This window comes from Protopterus annectens, chromosome 13.part0 (genome assembly GCF_019279795.1).
Source record: "Protopterus annectens isolate FY-2018-M chromosome 13.part0, PAN1.0, whole genome shotgun sequence".
Taxonomy (NCBI): domain Eukaryota; kingdom Metazoa; phylum Chordata; order Ceratodontiformes; family Protopteridae; genus Protopterus; species Protopterus annectens.
This window is the reverse complement of record NC_056747.1, coordinates 619,060,663-619,070,334: the sequence shown is the minus strand read 5'-3', so window position 1 is coordinate 619,070,334 and position 9,672 is coordinate 619,060,663. Positions and strand designations below refer to the sequence as shown.

Below are 9,672 nucleotides of genomic sequence, written 5' to 3'. Positions count from 1 at the left end.
TTACATATAACTCCTTTTTTCTTGTAGATACAATGTTCCTCAAGTTAGGGCAGTAAACTTCTGAAACTCTTAGTGCAAGTAATCTGGACATAGCCAGAAATGATGGAGTGACAATGGGCTAAAAATTGTGATAGATTTTAAATATTACTCTTATAATCTTAGCAATTTGTTAGAACAACAGGATTTGTGTTGCCATGCATTTTTCTGAAGGATATGAAGTCTGAAACAAAAATGAGTGCCATTATTTTGTGGCACTCAATACTCAAAGATCTGCAAGAAACCACACATTTTATTAGGAACAGACCAAAATTTTGAGGCAAAAATCTGGGCATTTTGTGAAAAATCTGGACAGTTAGGAAGTATATAGGGCAGAAATGTACATTAACAGCTGCTGTTGCAACTAGAATAAGAATTAAGGCCTTTTTGCTGAATTCTGCTAGAGCTGTCATGATATTCAGTTTTGTCACACAGTCCCACCAGTGTTAACAAATGAATCTTGTAAGATGGCACTGCCTGTACTGCAAGGAGTGGGAAACATTACACATGATTTACACACTTTAATGTAAAAGTTAGAAACTGTTAGTGACAAAGGATTCATTTACTTGCTGATGTGAAAAACATCTATGGTTTAATATATCTATTTATTTTTATTGACTGGGTCTGGGGCCATATTTTGGTTGTCTGTTCTTCAGTTTGCTTTTGAAAGTTGGTATCCCACAATTCCTTTGGAGCGGGCGGGGTTACATAATTATGTATGCAAATGTTATGCTAATCAGCATACTGATTTGTACCTATTTTTCATGGGTCTTTGTCCAGATTTTTGATGTTTCCAGGTTGAGTGGTATTTTCACAAGTATGATGTTAAAATACAATTATTTAAATATGTGGAAGTAAGGCTTGTTAGAAGAGGGTCTCAAAGTTCATTATGTCATGATGCACATTTAGCAGCTGAGAAACAGCAGGGACTGAAAACTGCAACAGGAGATGACACAGAAATGCAGTTTTTGCATGAAACTGCAACATTAGGTTGACCAGATAGTGCAAAGTAGCTTCATCTTCTAATCCGTCTTTACGAATTGTCTTGCAGGTCTTTTTTTAAACACCTTTACTGAATTATCATTTGTGACACAGGCACATTTACATTTATATAAAAGTAATCAAACCTTTACCAAATAAATAAACACAATACTTTGTGAGGACTGTAGTGCTTTTAGCATTCATTTTTTTTCTGTTTCTGACTTCTGTACACTATCTTGACCTCCTCCTTGCAGTCTCCTCAGGTTGTCACTCAATAGCAGTTGTGTTGGTGACCCATGAGTGTAGATGGTAAGGGCCCAAACTCTAAAAAAAAAAAAATCATAATTTAAAAGGGCCATTCAGAATTTCATGGCACCCTGTTATTTTAATATAAAATATTGTATTTTCTAGCAAATAACCAGCAGTTAAAGGGTATGCTTAGAAAGTTTGATAACATTACACAAGCAATAATGCCTGACAGGGTGGGTGTTATTGAGGAAATAATGCCCTTTCATGGGTGTTGTGAGACCTGAAGCTGCAGAAAGAGGGCATCTACACCCTTGGAAGGGCATTATTTCTCCAATAACATCCACCCTGGGGGCTATTTGTTAAATCATATAATATTTATATTAGTATATACTTTTTACTTTTGATGAAAAATACTTCATCTGCTTAATGTTTCAAAGTTGCTGTAGTATATGCAATTGTTGTTGAAGAAAGTACTTTACATCTAGAATACATTATGCAAGTATTTAATGTCAAAATGCATATATTCACACACACACACACACACACACACACACACACACACACACACACAAATGCACAAATGTGCCCAGAAATTACAACCAAGTTCTTGGCTAAATATACTTCACTTGTCAATGTGATTAATGAAAAAAATAATTCAGTGCAAGCATTGCAATCCATTCCTGATTTTTTAGAATGGCCCTAATTTTTCAGTAAATTACTGTGGGTTACAAAAGACATTATAGTTTCATAGATGTTATTATTCAGATAATACGTATTGACGAAAATCCTATTCGGATCCAGTTTCTTGATTTTTTTGGAAAGAACTTGAGATGTATGTGCACTCCCTCCCTCCCTCTCGTTCACTCACTCTCTCTCTGTCAGTCTCTCTCTCTCTCACACACATGCACACACGCAGACACACAGACACATGCACACACACAAACGAGTGCACACATATACACACACACGCACACACACACACACTTTCATTGAATTGAATTTTTGTTTATTTTTCATCTTACTAAACGCAGCTTTTTAAAACTGTGCTTAGTGAGATTTAAGTGAAATGGCAAGCCCTCTTAACCCCTGTTGCAGTCCACTTTTCTAGTTGATTTATTTTTTTATTAGCTGATGTTTGCTAAAAGCAAAGACATGTTTAATGAATACAAAAAATGATTTGCTTTTTTCAGTCCCTACTTCACGGTGCCTTAATAAGCTGCCATAAATCAACTGACTTGTTTTTTTTTGATTTTGCTGGGCATTACCTGTGCATTAATTCTGTGTTGAAAAACATTCTTTCTCCATTGAGGGCAATGATGTAAGTTTTGCCCATTGTCTGAAAGATTTTATTACACATATTACACAAATGTCCTATAAAAAGATGAATTGGGGCATTACTTATTGGTGATAATTATGGACTCATAATCATAGAAGCCTGGAATACATTTAATATACAGTTAGATAATTTCTCAGAATTTATGTGCCTTTTTTTTAGGTGAGGTGTTGCTGTGCTAATATTTCTGCACTCTGCATTAAAGAAAAGACTCATTTATTATGACATTGACAGTAAGATTTTAGTTACAAGTATTGAGAACTTACTTCAAATACCTGAATAAGGTTAGTTACATATTACTGCTTACCTGGGACAAAGCGTGGCTATTTTGCATTAGCCACTCCCCCAGACTGCTGTTTTCTTACTGGGACCCCACTCCATGTTATGGCTACTTCCAGAGTAAAACTACTGGGGAAAATGCATTGTATGAATCACTCAGACTGACTGTGATGTAGAAACTTTAAGAGATAAGACTTTTGCATCTCTGTGAGTTTTATTGAATGCCAGGGTATGTGTTTTATTCATGCCGGATAAATATCTTTATATAATGCCTGGTCAGTTATAGACACACACTCAGACCTACAAGCACACCCACACCCCCCACACACACCCAGACACACTCATATACAGAGGTGCACTTTATTTATTTATTTATTTATTTTACATTTGTTGACCGGGATAGTCCGACTGGATACATGTCCATTTTCAGCGGAGGCCCGGGGAGAAAAGCTCCACAGAGAAAAAACAGAAAACACATAGGTTTACAGGTACATAAATGACAGGCTTAACAAATTAACATTCTTTATGCTTTCCTTGGCATGATTATTGTATCAACAAGACAGTAAAGAATCCAGCTCAAAATTACAAGTACAATACAAATTCAAGAGACAAATTCAAGAGACAATAATGTTACTATGTTCAAAAAGTTCTACACCATTGCAGGGTTCCAAGTGATCTTAGAGAAACTGATTACAGTAGAACGAACTAAATAGGGTAGTAGTCAGTTAATTTACGAATTATTTGATGCCAAAAAAGAGGAGAACCCCAGTTAGCTAGTTCAAGTAGGATAGGATATGCTGTAGTTCAATTAGCAACTAGTCTGGATTTGCACATGAGCATAGCCAATGTGCCTTAAAGAATTGTATGAGATGTTTTTTAAATTGAGAGAGGGAGTTAGTGAGTCTTAAGTAGTTAGGGAGGGAGTTCCAAACCTTTCCTATTGTATTGGCGAAGAGAGCATCGCCGCCCATATTATTGGATTTGATGGTTTGGACCAGAGATCTGTTGGAGGAGCGAAGACTACTTAGGTTAGAGTAGGGGGTCAGTAGGTTATTCAGTGAAGGGGTTTTGTCAGGTTCCTTAATGATTTTAAATGCTACAGAGAGTTGGTTTAGTTTGAGGAGATTGGATAGTTCTAACCAGTCAAGTTTCTTTAGATTGTGGCAGTGGTGAGTTCTATAAGGAGCCCCAGTTATAAATCTGGCAATGTGATTGTAAGTCACGGATAGTTTATTAATATCGCATATGTTGAGGAAAGAGAATACAGGTGAGGCATAGAGAAGTGTGGAGAGGAGATGGGTACGGGCGATAGTTAGTTTAGCGTTGGGAGTTAGGAAGTTCTTGATTCTATACAAGGATCCGAGTTTCTTATTTACAGCTTTTATAGTCTGGCTGATATGCAAGTCAAATTTAAGTTTGTTGTCAATAGTCACCCCTAGTAGTTTAGTGTTGGTATCGGGTTCAATTATGGTCCCGTTTTTAGACTGAACGGAGAAGGTAGTATTGTTAGCTTGTGTATTGTGTTGCACTAGAGGACGAGCTGAGGTGGGAAAGAATAGTAGTAACTTAGTTTTTTTGGGGTTTAGGATGAGATTCCTCTCAAAGAGCCATTTTTCTACTGTGGCAAAGCAGTGTTGGGTTGTTACTTCTAAAGCAGGGAGAGTGACATCTGAACAGATAAGGGTTGAGTCATCTGCATATTGTATGCATATGGCTTTGGGGATGACTGAATAGAGTTCGTTTATGAAGACGGAAAAGAGAAGGGGACCTAGTATGGAGCCTTGGGGAACACCTATGGTATTGGGTAGTAGTTGAGAGAGCTTATTTTGCCATTGGACTGCCTGTTGCCTTCCAGAGAGATAAGCAAGGAACCATTTGAGGGCTGAAGTGTCAAAGTGGAAGGTTTCTAGCGTGTGGAGAAGTAGTTGGTGATTGACCATATCAAAGGCTTTTGACAAGTCAAGAAAGAGAGCGGAAGATATTTTTCTGTTATTACGATTTGTATTAATTGAGTCAGTAAAAGAAAGGAGGGCAGTGGTAGTACTATGGTGGGGTCTGAAACCATGTTGGGATTTGGTCAATAGGTTATTTAGGGTGAGGTAATGGAGAAATTGTTTATGAACACATCTTTCCATGATTTTGGCTATTGGAGACAAAATTGCTATGGGTCTGTAGTTGGATGGTTCGGTAGAAGAGCCACCCTTATGGAGTGGTATGACGTAGGATATTTTCCAGATCGAGGGGATAGTGGCCTCTGTAATAGTTCGATTAATCAGGATAGAGATAGGATAGGCTATCGCATCTGCTGCTATTTGTAAGTATTCTGCTGGGAGTTGGTCTGCCGAGAGGGTGGTTGGTTTGAGTTTCTTCAGTAAGATTCTAATGTAAGAGGTGGGGATAGGCTGTAATTTAAAGAGGGGGAATGTATCCTCAGAAATGTTAGCTAGGGGAGAGGAAGGAGGGGGTAGTTGATTGGCTAGTGACTGGATAGTTTCAGTAAAGAAGGAGTTAAAAGTATTAGCTATGTCTTCTGGGTTTTTGCCAATAAGTGTCTCAGGGGTAGGGGTACCTGATTTACCGGGATGGAGGAGATTATTTAAGCCAGCCCAGAACTTTTTTGGGTTGTTCTGGTGTTTCTCTTGGAGGTGACAGAAATAGTTCTTTTTGTCCAATTTACTGGCTTTTTTCGTTTCGTTTCTAAGCTGCTGGAATTTAATACGGTCTAGGGGTGCCTTGGTGGATCGCCATTTGTCCCAAGCTTTATCTCTAAGTTTAAATTTGGATTTAGTTTCTCTGGTTAACCAGGGAGCTATCTGCACCTTAGTTCTGGTAAGTCGGTTAGGTGCATGAGTGTCCAGAATCTTTAGGAATGTGTCAGTAAAGAATGTCACACTCTCATCAAGGGGCAAAGTTTTTAGCTTAGACCAGTTACAAGATTTTAGTTCAGCTACGAATTGGGTTGATACAAATTTCTTCTTATTTCTAACAAGTTTGTGTATGGGAAGGTTATTATTAGAAAATTTGTGTTTAATTATGAAAGTGACGAGATGGTCACTAAGATCGTTGGGAAGGGTCCCAGTGGTATATTTATGGGTGAGATTGTTGGTAAGAATCCAGTCAAGTATACTCTCTTTTTGGTGGGCATTTCCTACTCTTGTTGTAGAGATTATATTTTGGGAGAATCCGTACAGGTTAATGGGTATGGGGTTAGTCTGTGCAGAGCACTGGGTCCAATCAATGTTGACATCGCCTAGTACAAAGGTTTCTTGAGGATAGTTAGTGGATAACCAGTTTAATGTTTGTTCCATAGTTTCTACATTGTTCCCAGGTGGGATATAAATTACAAAAAGGTTAATACTTTTTTGGTTGTTTAAACATATTTTTAGGGCTATTGACTCTGCATTAGCAATTTTAGGTGGTTGGATAGGATGCATTATGATATTAAGTGAACTTTTGTATAAAACAGCTATACCGCCACCCCTTTTGTTTGCTCGATCAACCCTTAAGATATTATATCCAGGTGGAAGAATTTCTTCATCTTTGGTGACTGGTTTGAGCCATGTTTCGGTTAGACACATAATATCAGGGAAATGAGTGGCTAGCATGGTATGGAGGTTATGGAGTTTATTGTAGATGCTTCTTAGGTTGAGATGGAAGATAAGAAGGGAGGTAGTTGACCTTTGGGCTAAAGTTGGGGTGACGGAGTTGGGGTGAGGGGTTGGGCCTGGGTTTGGGTGTATATCACCATCTTTAGTGATACATTTTATTAGTTGGTCTAAGAGTTTTTGAAGTTTATATAGTATCTTTTGCCCGTGTTTTGTTGTTGGGCCCTTTGGGTGTAGTTGGGTGAGGTGGGTACTGTAAGTACTTGGTATCCTTAAAGGGTGATAAAGAGGAGTAGGTTTGTTAGGGAGCTGATTTGTGGCAATACAAGTGTGTCCCTTTGGGTAGTGAAATCCTATGAGTTCAAGGTTTTCATAGCTAGATAGTAAGTAAGGGATGATTATAAGTGGCAGTGTAAGAGGAATAAAAAGATTCTTTGTTTTTGACATATTAAGAGGCAGGATAGTATACTAAGATAGGTGGGTCCAAGAATTTGGATGATAAGTGTTAATTGAATATTGGGATTATGGGAGGAGATTTAGTTAATGGGTGGACTAGTTTGATAGGTTCTAAGGCTGATGAGGTGTGGTTGTTGAGCTGTTAAATGTAGGGATAGTGGGGGCGGGTGGGATAAGGGGGCAGGGTGGGGAGCGGAGCGAGCCCGAGCGCAGCGAGGGCGAAGCGGAGCGGGGTTACACCACCCAGGAGCTTTCTGGGTCTCAATGGTAAAATACTGCAGGTAAGTGCAGGAGGCCACTAATGCTAGTTACTAGACCTGATTGGTTGTAGTCTAGGTATTATCTGACTAGGGTAAGCAGCAGCCTGAGTTAGATACTGTTTGGTTGCCTGCCCAGGTATTCTGTAGTGAGGTAGTAAGTTAATTCTAGACTTATACAGCAAGTTAAAGTTGTTAACCTTTTCTTAGTGAAATCTTAATTGTGGAATTGAAGGCTAGGACCTGTCTGTGCAGTCGCACTGTGATAAGGGTGTTCCTGTTAACAAATTTTAATTCTTGGTAGCCACGCGGTTAGAATGTATGGGGCAAGTACCTAGGGAAAGACAGAATATGCACATTTATTGAAATGTAACAAAACCCATGCAGCAATAAAGTAAACTTGTAAGCGTTGTTAAAACTACACAAGCAACAGAGTTCTAGTATTAGCGTCTAACACAATCCCTCAGTATTCTGTTGTAATACAATTAAACAATAGGCAAGACGAGCGTAATTACAGGCTTCATCTAAACGTACATTGAGTCATACTGAACTGGCAAGGCAGAACATCGGCTATGATTTGTCGTTTGGTGTGTTTGCGACACCCCCACTTATTAGACTACCCTGCAGAGTACGCCAGATAAGGTTTGGCGTTGTATTTATTTAAAAGCATGCTTACTAGGACAAACAAATTACAGAGTACAACAGATACGTTTATGGCGTTTAAAATATTAACACGCACCAGGTGTCTCTACCCTAGTTTAATGCTTTACATATACAAGACGTCTAGGCAACAAAGTATCACAGACCACATATATCCATACGCACTTGCAAATTTATCTGAGAGTTTGTTTAACAGTGCTAACATTAATAACAAAGCAGTTAGGTAAAAGCATACTATTTCTGAATTGTGAGCGTAAGAGCAGTACGCCAATTCACTTGCAGTTGTCGGCAAACACCGAGAAAGTTAAAGCACTGTAAAATCAGTAATAATCATAGGTTCATACCTCAGGACAGAAGCAAGCGACCAGGCAGAAAAACTCAGCAGTACCCTTTGAAATTATGGCGGGCACTAGTAGGAGCTTTAAAAACTTTCCTACGTCAGAGGAATGAGGGAGGGATAAGGACACACCACCCAGGAGCTTTCTGGGTCTCAATGGTAAAATACTGCAGGTAAGTGCAGGAGGCCACTAATGCTAGTTACTAGACCTGATTGGTTGTAGTCTAGGTATTATCTGACTAGGGTAGGCAGCAGCCTGAGTTAGATACTGTTTGGTTGCCTGCCCAGGTATTCTGTCCTGAGGTAGTAAGTTAATTCTAGACTTATACAGCAAGTTAAAGTTGTTAACCTTTTCTTAGTGAAATCTTAATTGTGGAATTGAAGGCTAGGACCTGTCTGTGCAGTCGCACTGTGATAAGGATGTTCCTGTTAACAAATTTTAATTCTTGGTAGCCACGCGGTTAGAATGTACGGGGCAAGTACCTTTTCTTAGTGAAATCTTAATTGTGGAATTGAAGGCTAGGACCTGTCTGTGCAGTCGCACTGTGATAAGGGTGTTCCTGTTAACAAATTTTAATTCTTGGTAGCCACGCGGTTAGAATGTACGGGGCAAGTACCTCAGGACAGAAGCAAGCGACCAGGCAGAAAAACTCAGCAGTACCCTTTGAAATTATGGCGGGCACTAGTAGGAGCTTTAAAAACTTACATTCTTACATGCACTTACATTCCATCATTCTATATATGCATTCTGCATATATGTCTTGTACATACCTCTCAATTTCTTTGTTCAAGAATTCTTGACAAACCCAAAACTAACGGGGAACAAAGGTCCAAAATCAGGACCATATTTTAAATACTGATTTTATAAACTTAGAAAGTTGTTAAATAATAGGTTTTGCATTATCATGCATTTTCTGAAGGATGTAAAGTCTGAAACTGAAATGCCTGTCATTATTTGCCAACCACAAATCTCAGTAATTTCCAAGAAACCCACATGTTTTATGAGGAATAGACTAAAATATTAGGCAAAAGTCTGGACATTCTGCAAAATTTTGAACAGTTGAGAGGTATGATCTCTTAAATGTCGGTGTTCGCGTATGTACAATTTTTTTAATAACTGTCATTGTACAGTGTACAACTCATACATGTAATATGTTATTTTTATGTAGTCCTAATTATAGATGATGTAGCTATGTTAATCTTCCACTATATATTTCAGCCCTGTATATTCTACTCCACTTCCTGTGTTTTTTTAAACAAGAAACATCTTTAGTAAATTATCATGTATGGCATAGGCAATCTTACACTAATATAAATGAAAATAAGCCATACCAACACAATCTTAGTTGCAAACATTATACATTATAAACCACACCAACACAGCTGTAACTGCAAACATTATACATCACTTATAATATATCCAGTCATTGTCAGTCAACCATTACATAGCTCATTCAATTCTTGCCTTCTTTTAAACTT

General features: G+C 38.3%; 1 long non-coding RNA gene across 1 annotated transcript in view; it reads right to left on the bottom strand.

Annotated features, from left to right (window-relative positions):
- Positions 1-774: 774 nt before the first annotated feature.
- The window catches only part of LOC122787526, a 131,878-nt gene continuing 122,980 nt past the window's right edge, over positions 775-9,672 (bottom strand). Inside the window, exon 3 of the long non-coding RNA XR_006362578.1 lies at positions 775-1,341. This is a non-coding gene — a long non-coding RNA (uncharacterized LOC122787526). The remainder of the gene's footprint in view (positions 1,342-9,672) is intronic.